This window comes from Triticum aestivum, chromosome 7A (genome assembly GCF_018294505.1).
Source record: "Triticum aestivum cultivar Chinese Spring chromosome 7A, IWGSC CS RefSeq v2.1, whole genome shotgun sequence".
NCBI lineage: Eukaryota > Viridiplantae > Streptophyta > Magnoliopsida > Poales > Poaceae > Triticum > Triticum aestivum.
The window spans coordinates 213,588,167-213,598,295 of NC_057812.1; positions in this window are offsets into that span (position 1 = coordinate 213,588,167).

The following is a 10,129-nucleotide window of genomic DNA, read 5'->3' on the forward strand; positions in this document are numbered from 1 at the left end:
ATCATCAATGAACACTACGACGAACTTATCCAAGAACTCCATAAACACTTTGTTCATCATGTTCATAAAATAGGCAGGTGCGTTAGTCAGACCAAATGACATAACGGTATACTCATACAACCCATACCTGGTGGTAAAAGCTGTCTTCGGAATATCCTATTCTCGAATCTTCAACTGGTGGTATCCTGATCGCAAATCGATCTTGAAAAATACCTTAGCTCCTTGCAATCGATCAAACAGATCGTTGATCATAGGTAGTGGGTACTTGTTCTTGATGTTACCTCATTCAATCCTCGATAATCAACAACCATCCTTAATGATCCATCTTTCTTCTCCACCAGGAGTACCGGCGATCCCCAAGGTGAAGAACTTGGGCGAATATATCCTTTATCCAGTAACTCCTTAATCTGCTTATTAATTTCCACCAAATAGCTGGCATCCTATATGGTCTCTTTGATATTGGCCCTGTGCCTGGCAATAGCTCAATCAAAAACTCAATATCTCTATCAGGTGGCATGTCTGCCAACTCCTCTGGAAATACATCAGGGAAATCCCTTACCACTGGTACTTCCTCCTGGACAACTCCTGTTAAACAATTTACTTGAGTCCTCTTTGGCACATGCCGGGATACATACTTGATCCTTCTCCCTTCTGGGGTGGTAAGAAAAATTGACTTTCTGGCACATTCAATATTCCCTTCATACTTTGATAACCAATCCATGCCTAATATCACATCCAATCCTTGAGATTCCAATACTATTAGGTCTGAGGGAAAAACATAGTTACCAATCCTTAATGGTAACGATCACACCATAGACTAGCCACATACTCTGCTTCGGGCAAGGTTACTAACATGGGTGACCTAAGGGCTTGGGTTGGTAGGTTATAATTATCCACAAATCCCCTTGAGATGTATGAATGCGATGCACCAGTATCAAAAAGAACGAGTGTAGTAAATGACTTAACCAAAAACTTACCTATTACTGCATCAGGCTGAGCTTCAACCTCCTCCACGCTAACGTGGTTCACCTGTACCCTGTTGAAAGGATTCGGCTTCTTCCCAGAACTTCCATTGCCATTTCCATTTTGTATTTCAGGGCATTCATTGGCATAATGTCCGGTCTTCGAACACTTAAAGCAAGTGACTTGGCTCAAGTCCTTCTTAGCTGGGGTTGATGGGTTGGTGCGGTTCTGGCCGTTGCTTCCTCCATTGCCATTACCATTCTTGGTGCCATTGTGATTGTGCGAGCTACCTCCTCCATGGGTATGCTGAAAATGTCCTCCCGGTCTAGGGGTAAAACTTGGCTTCTGCTGAGCTCCTGAATTGTACTTTCCTTGTCCATACTTCCTCTTGCGGTTCTCAATCTGCTGCTGCTTCCCTTCAATCATAAGAGCATGATCTACCAACTCCTGGTAGTTGTTGAAGGTTGCTACCATCAACTGCATGCTCAACTCATCATTCAGTCCTTCCAGAAATTTCTCCTGCTTAGCTGCATCCATAGCGACGTCATCTGGGGCATAACGTGCTAGGTTACTAAATTCCTCCACATACTGGCCAACTGTCCGTCCTCCTTGGCGCAAGTTGCAAAACTCACGCTTCTTCATGGCCATAGCCCCTGCTGAAACATGGGCAGTACGAAAAGCCTGCTGAAACTGGTCCCATGTGACAGTGTCGACTGGGAAAGTGGCTGTGAAATTCTCCCACCATGATGTTGCGGGTCCTTCTAACTGATGTGCGGCAAACTTCACCTTCTCCGCATCTGTGCATCCTGCTGTGGTTAACTCCCTAGCTGTCTTGCGGAGCCAATCATCTGCTACTATCGGCTCGGTGCTACTGGAAAACACCGGCGGATTCAGCCTAAGAAAACGGGCTAAGTGGTCAACAGGTGGTGGTGGTGGTGGGTTGTTGTTGTTGTGCCCCTGATTCTGATTCTGGACTAGCAACTGCTTCAATGTGTTCTGCTGCTGGATCAACTGGGTGAGCTCCAGTGGAAAGGTAAATCTGGGGTCACGTCTCGGAGGCATCTGAGGGTTTAGAAAAGATGAGATATCAGAATAGAGGGGGTCTAAAGAGAAAACACTATCCATATGCACATGAGGCAAAACAAACAATTCACTTCAATCAATCAAACAAGGGCATACAATCGATCTATCTATCGCAAAAGTGCTCGGGCTACTATATTTACATGGTGGACTACTACTACTAATGAGGTGGTCTACTAGAAATATTCTTCGGTTGCAGACTCCATGATATCTGCTCCAGCTTCATCAACATAGTCATCATTGCTACTATCTGCTTCCGAGTCGGTGCCGTCGATGATGATGTAGTCTTCCGGGCTAATTTCCTGGGGTTCTTCGTCTTCATCTACTGGCGTAGGGCCTCCCATAAATATTCCAATCTTCTTGATCAGGTCGTCATTCTTCTCCACCAATACTTCAATTTCTTCTTCATAATCTTTACGTGTAGCCTTGAGTTCTTCCTCCAGTTCCTTGATTCTAGTCTTAGCCTTCTTCAGATCTATCATGTCGGCACACATCTAGTTCTCCTATCGTCGAATGTGCTGGTTTAACTCCTGGATAAAAGCTGCAATTGATCTATCCTTCCGGGTGCTAATCATCTCCCAGTGTTCATCTCGGCGCCCACAAATCTGGTAGATAGTATCCTTGAGGTCCTTGCGGTAGACTTCTCCAATGCGTCCCATGGCGATGTGAGCTGCCATGCTCTTTCCTAGATTCCAAGTTGGTGCATCAAAAGAAAACTCTATGGGCTCAGTGACTGGCATGAACGTCCTTCCTGGAACTAGAACTTGAATCATCCAGCGCTCTTCTTCAGGTAAAGTGGCGTTGTAGGTTCCCGTGAAGCTTGGTACTCCTATATTCAGGTATCTAGTGACTTCCTTCAAGTGTCGTCCAAAGGGTGTATCTTCATCCGGTTGCGTGAACTTGTTCCTTGCATCCGCCATCCTAAAGAGTAGAAAAGATGAGAGGTTAGAGGAGAAGAGAGTGAATAGTGATCTAGGTCTTTTAGCTTAGTGGTCGTGTCCTACAGTCAGCGTGTGCTCTGATACCATCTCTGTAGCAACCAGACCTCAAACAGTCTGATCTCTGTGCTCCGGTGTCATCCCTGGATCAGTAATGCTGACACCACACAGTACTCGGAGGATTTATAGCAGAGTAGCAATCACACACTTATTACATCGAGTGTCTCAAAGGAGAACTTATTACAATAAATATGGCTTAAGGCCATCTAACAACGATAGCAGCGGAAGGCTTGGAAGATGAGTGAGTCCATCAACTCCAACGGCATCACTGAGTATAGAACCACGACCTAAAAACTCCTTAATCGTCGTCTGAAAAGTCTGCAACATTAGCGTTGCAGCCCGAAACGGGTCAGCACATGGAATATGCTGGCAAGGTAACACATAGAGAGTAATGGAATGAAACAGCTATACTATATGCATATTTGGCTGGTGGAAAGCTCTATGGTTACAGTTTTGCGTAAAGCCAATTTTTCCCTACTTCAAAGGAATAAATTTAATTACTATCATGGTGGTTGTTAAACATTGAGAATGGTTGACAGCATTCTCAATCCCAATTAAGCATCATCATTAAACATAACCAACAAAATTAGTTTAGAGTAACATGTTGAGATTCACATGAAAATCCAAGTACTAGATACTCAAGATGTCCATAACCAGGGACACGGCTAACCATGATTAGTTTATTACACTCTGCAGAGGTTTGCGCACTTTTCCCCACAAGACTCGATCGCCTCCGTTTGGTTTCTCGCACTACATGGTGTTTGAGAAGACGGATGACCGAGACATAGTCTTTCAGAAGCACTAGCACCTTACGATCGGGTAGACCGTACCACCTACATCCCCTACATCTGCTAGTCTACCACTGTAAGAGTTCGCATGACTTAGTCAACTATGCTAGAGCCCATAATAGCTTGTGGCTGCACACGGAAGTTTCTAGTATGAATAGTCTCATGATCCCTTTGAGCCTGGGTGGCGGTCCAAAAGAAAATAGGCAAGTCCTGGAATACCCAGGTGCCTCAATCCACCCAGATGTGTGTTTAAGTTGCCACCTTAGATAAACCATTAATTAACAATCTCACATCCGTCATGGATATCACTCACCCAATCCACGTCTACTAGCATAGCATGTCATAATAAGCAAACGTAGAAGTAACTCCCAAAGGTTTGATAATAACAGGTAATAGGTACTACCTCATCTACTTCCCATCCCACAATTTAATTAGATCCTAATCATGCAATGTGTGAGGATTGATCTAATGCAATAAAACTGGGTAGTAGAACAGGTATGATCAAAGTGTTACTTGCCTTGCTGATGATACGCGAAACCTAGAGATTCGAAGTAACAAGCGGCGCACTCCGGGTACTCTATCGCAAACAAACAAACAAGCATACAATAAGTACTCATCTAATGCACAGGTAAAACTCAAATAAGAGATCTAACCAGAAGGTTCAACTAAAGAACTCCGGTTGGCAAAAAGAATCAAATCGAATGAAGCAACGAAAGTCAAACGGCGAAAGAAAACAACTTCGTTCTAGTAATCTGGATCTAGGGCAAATTTTACAGTGGCAAAAACTTGTTTAAGTTGGTTATTCGGATAGAGGGTTTCGAGATGAAACTCTAGGCGCTTGAATCGCCTGATTCTGATAAACGAGCGAAAAGCTATACTAAAACGAAAATCGGATCAGGAATCGCGAATTTAATCCGAGAAAAAAAACGACCGACGCCGATTTTTTTAACGACGGCATGGAAAACGAGGCGGCGGCGAACCTTTGCGGCGGGATCCGGCGGCGGTGGATGATGGCGGCGGCGGCGGCGCGGGCGGCGGCGCCGCGGGCGCTGGGGGCGGCGGGCGGCGCTAGGGTTTGGGCGCGGGTGGCTGGCTTCGGCTGGGCCTTCCCCCCGGCTTATATAGCCTAGTGGGCCGGGAGTCCGGGTCGGCCCCTAGGTCGGTTCGTTTCTTTTTAATTATTCCGCTCGAAAGAAAAAGTAAAAAGAAATACTAAACGGACTCCAAAAATTCCGAAATAAATTTTCACGGGCTTCTAAAATCAAGCTGCACAAGGTGAACATTTATTTGGGACCTAAATGCAATTTTGAAAAACACACATTTTTCCTAATTTCAAATAAAACACCCAAAAACTCCGAAATAAAATCTTATTTGATTTTATTATTAAATCCTCAATATTTCTTTATTTTGGGAAAGTCATTTTATTCCCTCTCTCATATTTTTGTAATAGAAATAATTGATGATAAAATAAATAAAATCAAATGATCCTATTCTCAAAATTTGGGAAAACTCAAATATGAAAATAACGAGATCCCCAACTCTCTCTGTGGGTCCTTGAGTTGCGTAGAATTTCTAGGATCAACCAAAATGCAAAATAAAATATGATATGCATTGATGATCTAATGTATAAAATTCCAAATTGAAAATTTGGGATGTTACATAGGCAAAAATGTTAGGGGGGCCGAAAACAAGCACACACACAAAGAAAATCTGTAGTGAGCAACTGCTACTGAGAGAAAAAATTTGTTATGTGTATAGTCCAATTCAATCCACCAGTGATCAATGCTCACCACTCCTCCACACCCTGGCTCACGCCCCCGTCACGCATAGACACGATCAACATAGCCGGGCTCCAACAGAACACCGCAGTCACCCCCGCTGCTATCGCTAACTAACCCACACATCAAGTGCTCGCACACACGCACACCCCATGCCACACACGTACACAAGCACACAGGCTATACACAAGTCGGATTATGCATGTACAATGGTCAGACCATACACAAGCTCGACGCGGCCACAGACCACACCTGGCGCGCCCGACGCTGGTCACCACTGCGGGGACATATCTTATTGCGCCAACACACCCTTGACCCCCAGGTGCCGGAGTCGTCGCCAGCAGCCCAAACATGGAGCTCCTCCTAACCTCCTCACCTTCTCCTTAGTAACTATCAGACGGCGTAGAGGGTTCGAGGCTGTGCATCGCAGCGCCATCAGATTGTTGAGACGAAGCACACAACATGGTCTTTTGCTTGTTTGTTTGAGGAAAACACCACAACGGCTGAGAAGCAGTCGAGCTGGTGCGTGAAGATTATCATGTTTGTTGCTGTATTATGCCTTGTGCGTGAACATGTGCCATCTTCTAAGCCGAGTGCAGTCTGCAGAAGCTTGTATTACTACATGGTAATGAAAAACTATTGTTTGGGCTGGGGGGGCCACGGCCCCCTCTGGCCCTAATGTAGCTCCGCCGTTGTTCCTTTATCCTAATAGGAAAATGTGGTTTCTCAATATAAGAAGTAGGAACAACTGGATCAACACTATAAAGTATAGTTTCCTCTTTAGTTGGTACCAGTTCTTTAATTTCTTCTTTAATAGGCGGGTGATATTTAAACCACTTCTCTTTAGGGAGATCAACATGAGTAGCAAATTATTCACAAAAGGAGGCTACTATCTCAGAGTCAAGTCCATATTTAGTGCTAAACTTTTGAAAAGCATCGGTATTCATAAAAGATTTAACACAATCATACTTAAGCTTAATACCTGACTCTTTACCTTCCTCGAGTTCCCAATATTCAGAGTTGCATTTAATTCTTTCCAAGCTAGAGCGGCACTTTCTACTTCACGAGGCCAAAAATTATATATGTAATTCCGATCACGATGAACTAGATGCATAGGATATTTTTTTGGGTGGATCTCCAATTTCAATCGATTCCATTTCCAAGATCCAATATCATCGCATAGCCTATACCATGCCAATGCTTTTCCCTTCAAAGATAAAGGTAAAACCTTCTTCATAACTTCATCTCTGGGTAAACCTGCAAGCTTAAACAATCCACAAATTTGTTCCACATATATCAAGTGCATATCAGGATGTTCGGTCCCATCTCCTGCATAAGGATTAGCTAAGAGTTGTTCTATCATCCCCGAAGGAATTTAATATTCAATATTTTCAGTAGGTGCAGTAGGTTGAGCTGTAGCTAATTTTGGTTCCGGTCGAGGTGAAGATACCCCAAACAAACCCCTCAAACGATTGTTTTCCAGAGTAACAAGTGACAGTAAATTTCAGCACACTATATAAATGTTTCCTTACCAAATTCCACTTACCAAAAGAGCTTCACTCCCCGGCAACGGCGCCACAAAATAGCCTTGATGACCCACAAGTATAGGGGATCAATTGTAACTTTTTTCGATAAGTAAGAGTGTCAAAGCCAACGAGGAGCAGAAGGAGATGACAAGTGGTTTTCAGCAAGGTAATGTCTGCAAGTGCTGAAATTGTAAGTAACAGAGTAGTTTGATAGCAAGATAATTTGTAACGAGCAAGCATGATAGTAGCAAAAAAAAGTGCAGCAAGGTAGCCCAATCATTTTGAGGCAAAGGATAGGCCAAAACGGTCTCTTATAATAAGCAAAGCGCTCTTGAGGGTAAACGGGAATTTCATCTAGTCACTTTCATCATGTTGATTTGATTCGTGTTCGCTACTTTGATAATTTGACATGTGGGTGGACCAGTGCTTAGGTGCTATTCTTACTTGAACAAACCTCCTACTTATGATTAACTCCCTCGCAAGCATCCGCAACTATGAGAAAAGTATTAAGGATAAATCCTAACCATATCATTAAACTTTTGTATCCAATCAGTCCCTTACGGAATAGCACATAAACTAGGGTTTAAGCTTTTGTCACTCTCACAACCCATCATCTAATAACTACTCCATGATGCATTCCATCGGGCCCAAATATGGTGAAGTGTCATGTATTCGACGTTCACATGACACCACTAAAGGAATCACAACATACATACTATCAAAATATCGAACACACATCAAGTTCACATGATTACTTGCAACATGATTTCTCCCGTGACCTCAAGAACAAAAGTAACTAATCATAAATGATAATCATGCTCAACATCATAGGGGTATTAAATAGCATATTGGATCTTAACATATAATCTTCCAAGAAATAAACCATGTAGTAATCAAATACAAGATGTAATCAACAGTACTAGTCACCCACAAGCACCAATCTATTGTTCCAGTAACAAGATTGAACACAAGAGATGAACTAGGGTTTGAGATGAGATGGTGATGTTGAAGATGTTGATGGAGATAAGATGGGAGAGTTGTTGGTGATGATGATGACGATATTTCCCCCTCCGGGAGGGAAGTTCCTCAGACGGAATCGCTCTACCGGAGGGCAAAAGTGCTCCTGCCCAAGTTCTGCCTCAAGACGGCGGCGATCCATCCCGAAAGTCCTCCCTTTATTTTTTTTCAAGTCAAAATGACTTATATACCAGAAGATGGGCACCGGAGGTGGGCCTGGGTGAGCACAACCCACCAGGGCGCGTCTAGGCTCCCTGGCGCGCCCAGGTGGGTTTTGTCCACCTAGTGGGCCCCCTCCGGTACTTATTTTCTCTAGTATTTGATGACCCACAAGTATAGGGGGTCAATTTTAGCTCTTTTTGATAAGTAAGAGTGTCGAACCCAACGAGGATCAGAAGGAAATGACAAGTAGTTTTTAGTAAGGTATTGTCTGCAAGTGCTGAAATTGTAAGTAGCGAGTAGTTTGGTAGCAAGATAATCTATGATGAGCAAGTAATGATAATGGTAACAAGTATGCAGGAAGATAGCCCAATCCTTTTGACGCAAAGGACAGGTCAAAATGGTCTCTTATGATAAGCAAAGCGTTCTTGAGGGTACACAGGAATTTCATCTAGTCACTTTCATCATGTTGGTTTGATTTGTGTTCGCTACTTTGATAATTTGATATGTGGGTGGACCGGTGCTTAGGTCTTGTTCTTACTTGAACAAACCTCCTACTTATGATTAACCCTCCCGCAAGCAATCACAACTACGAGAAAAGTATTAAGGATAAATCCTAACCATAGCATTAAATTCTAGGATCCAATCAGTCCCTTACAGAATAGTGCATAAACAAGGGTTTAAGTTTCTGTCACTCTCGCAACCCACCATCTATTTACTACTCCACAATGCATTCCCTTAGGCCCACATATGGTGAAGTGTCATGTAGTCGACGTTCACATGACACCACTAAGGGAATCACAACATACATACTATCAAAATATCGAACACACATTACTGCAAGATGCTGCTAACATGACACTATGATTAGAGACCCTTCGACGAAACTGTGTGCGATGCAATAATCGCAAACGGTGGTGTAAAAGAACCGTCAAAAAAGGTGCAAAACGTTTGCGATGGTGGAGCCATCAAACATGGTTCAGATTTAAGTTGAGTGTGTGATCCAGGGCATACGGTTCAGTCCAATGAACTATTTGCGATGAGGCGGAACAAAAGAAACAGACAGCCTGATGAAGGCGCGTGTGATATAGAGCATACGGTTCACTCGGATGAACTGTTTGTGATTAGGCAAAACAAAATAAATGGTCGGCCAGATCAAGGTGTGTGTGATTGAGGGCATACGCTTCAGAAGGATTAACTGTTTGCGATTAGGTAATAGAACAGAAACGGGTCATCCAGATCAAAGTGTCTGTGATTGATGGCATACACTTCATATGGATGAACTGTTTGCAAATATCCACAACAAACTGAAACAGTTAGATAGATCAACGTGTGTGTGCTAGACGGGCACACACATTCTAATTAAAAGAAGCATGCGCAATGGTAATAACGAGCGCGCACGGTTGTTGGAACAAGACGTGTGCTGACATTGCCTATTGCGGTGCACCCTATGGTGCAAATGCCACATACGCGGCCGAGAAGGCGTACGTGCCCACGTTAAGCCTTCCAAGAATAGTGTCGCACTTATAACCGTCAGTAAATTTTGAGCATGCATCCTGTCACAATTTCTTTTAGAAGAACAAGGAGGTCGCGTCCCGTCACATTCCAAATTGCAAACCTTTTCACACTGATCAAAACCTAAACAGTTTCCCACTTAGGAGCGTATAACTACTCGGTTATAAATACTACTACTCCAAGATGACTGCACATTCCTCCTCAACTCCTCGTCCACAAAAACAAACAAGTCAGTCATCATTGTTCCCTTGCATCTGCCATGGCCAGCGTGAGTTCTGGGTCGAGAGATTGCCACCAGGGAGAGG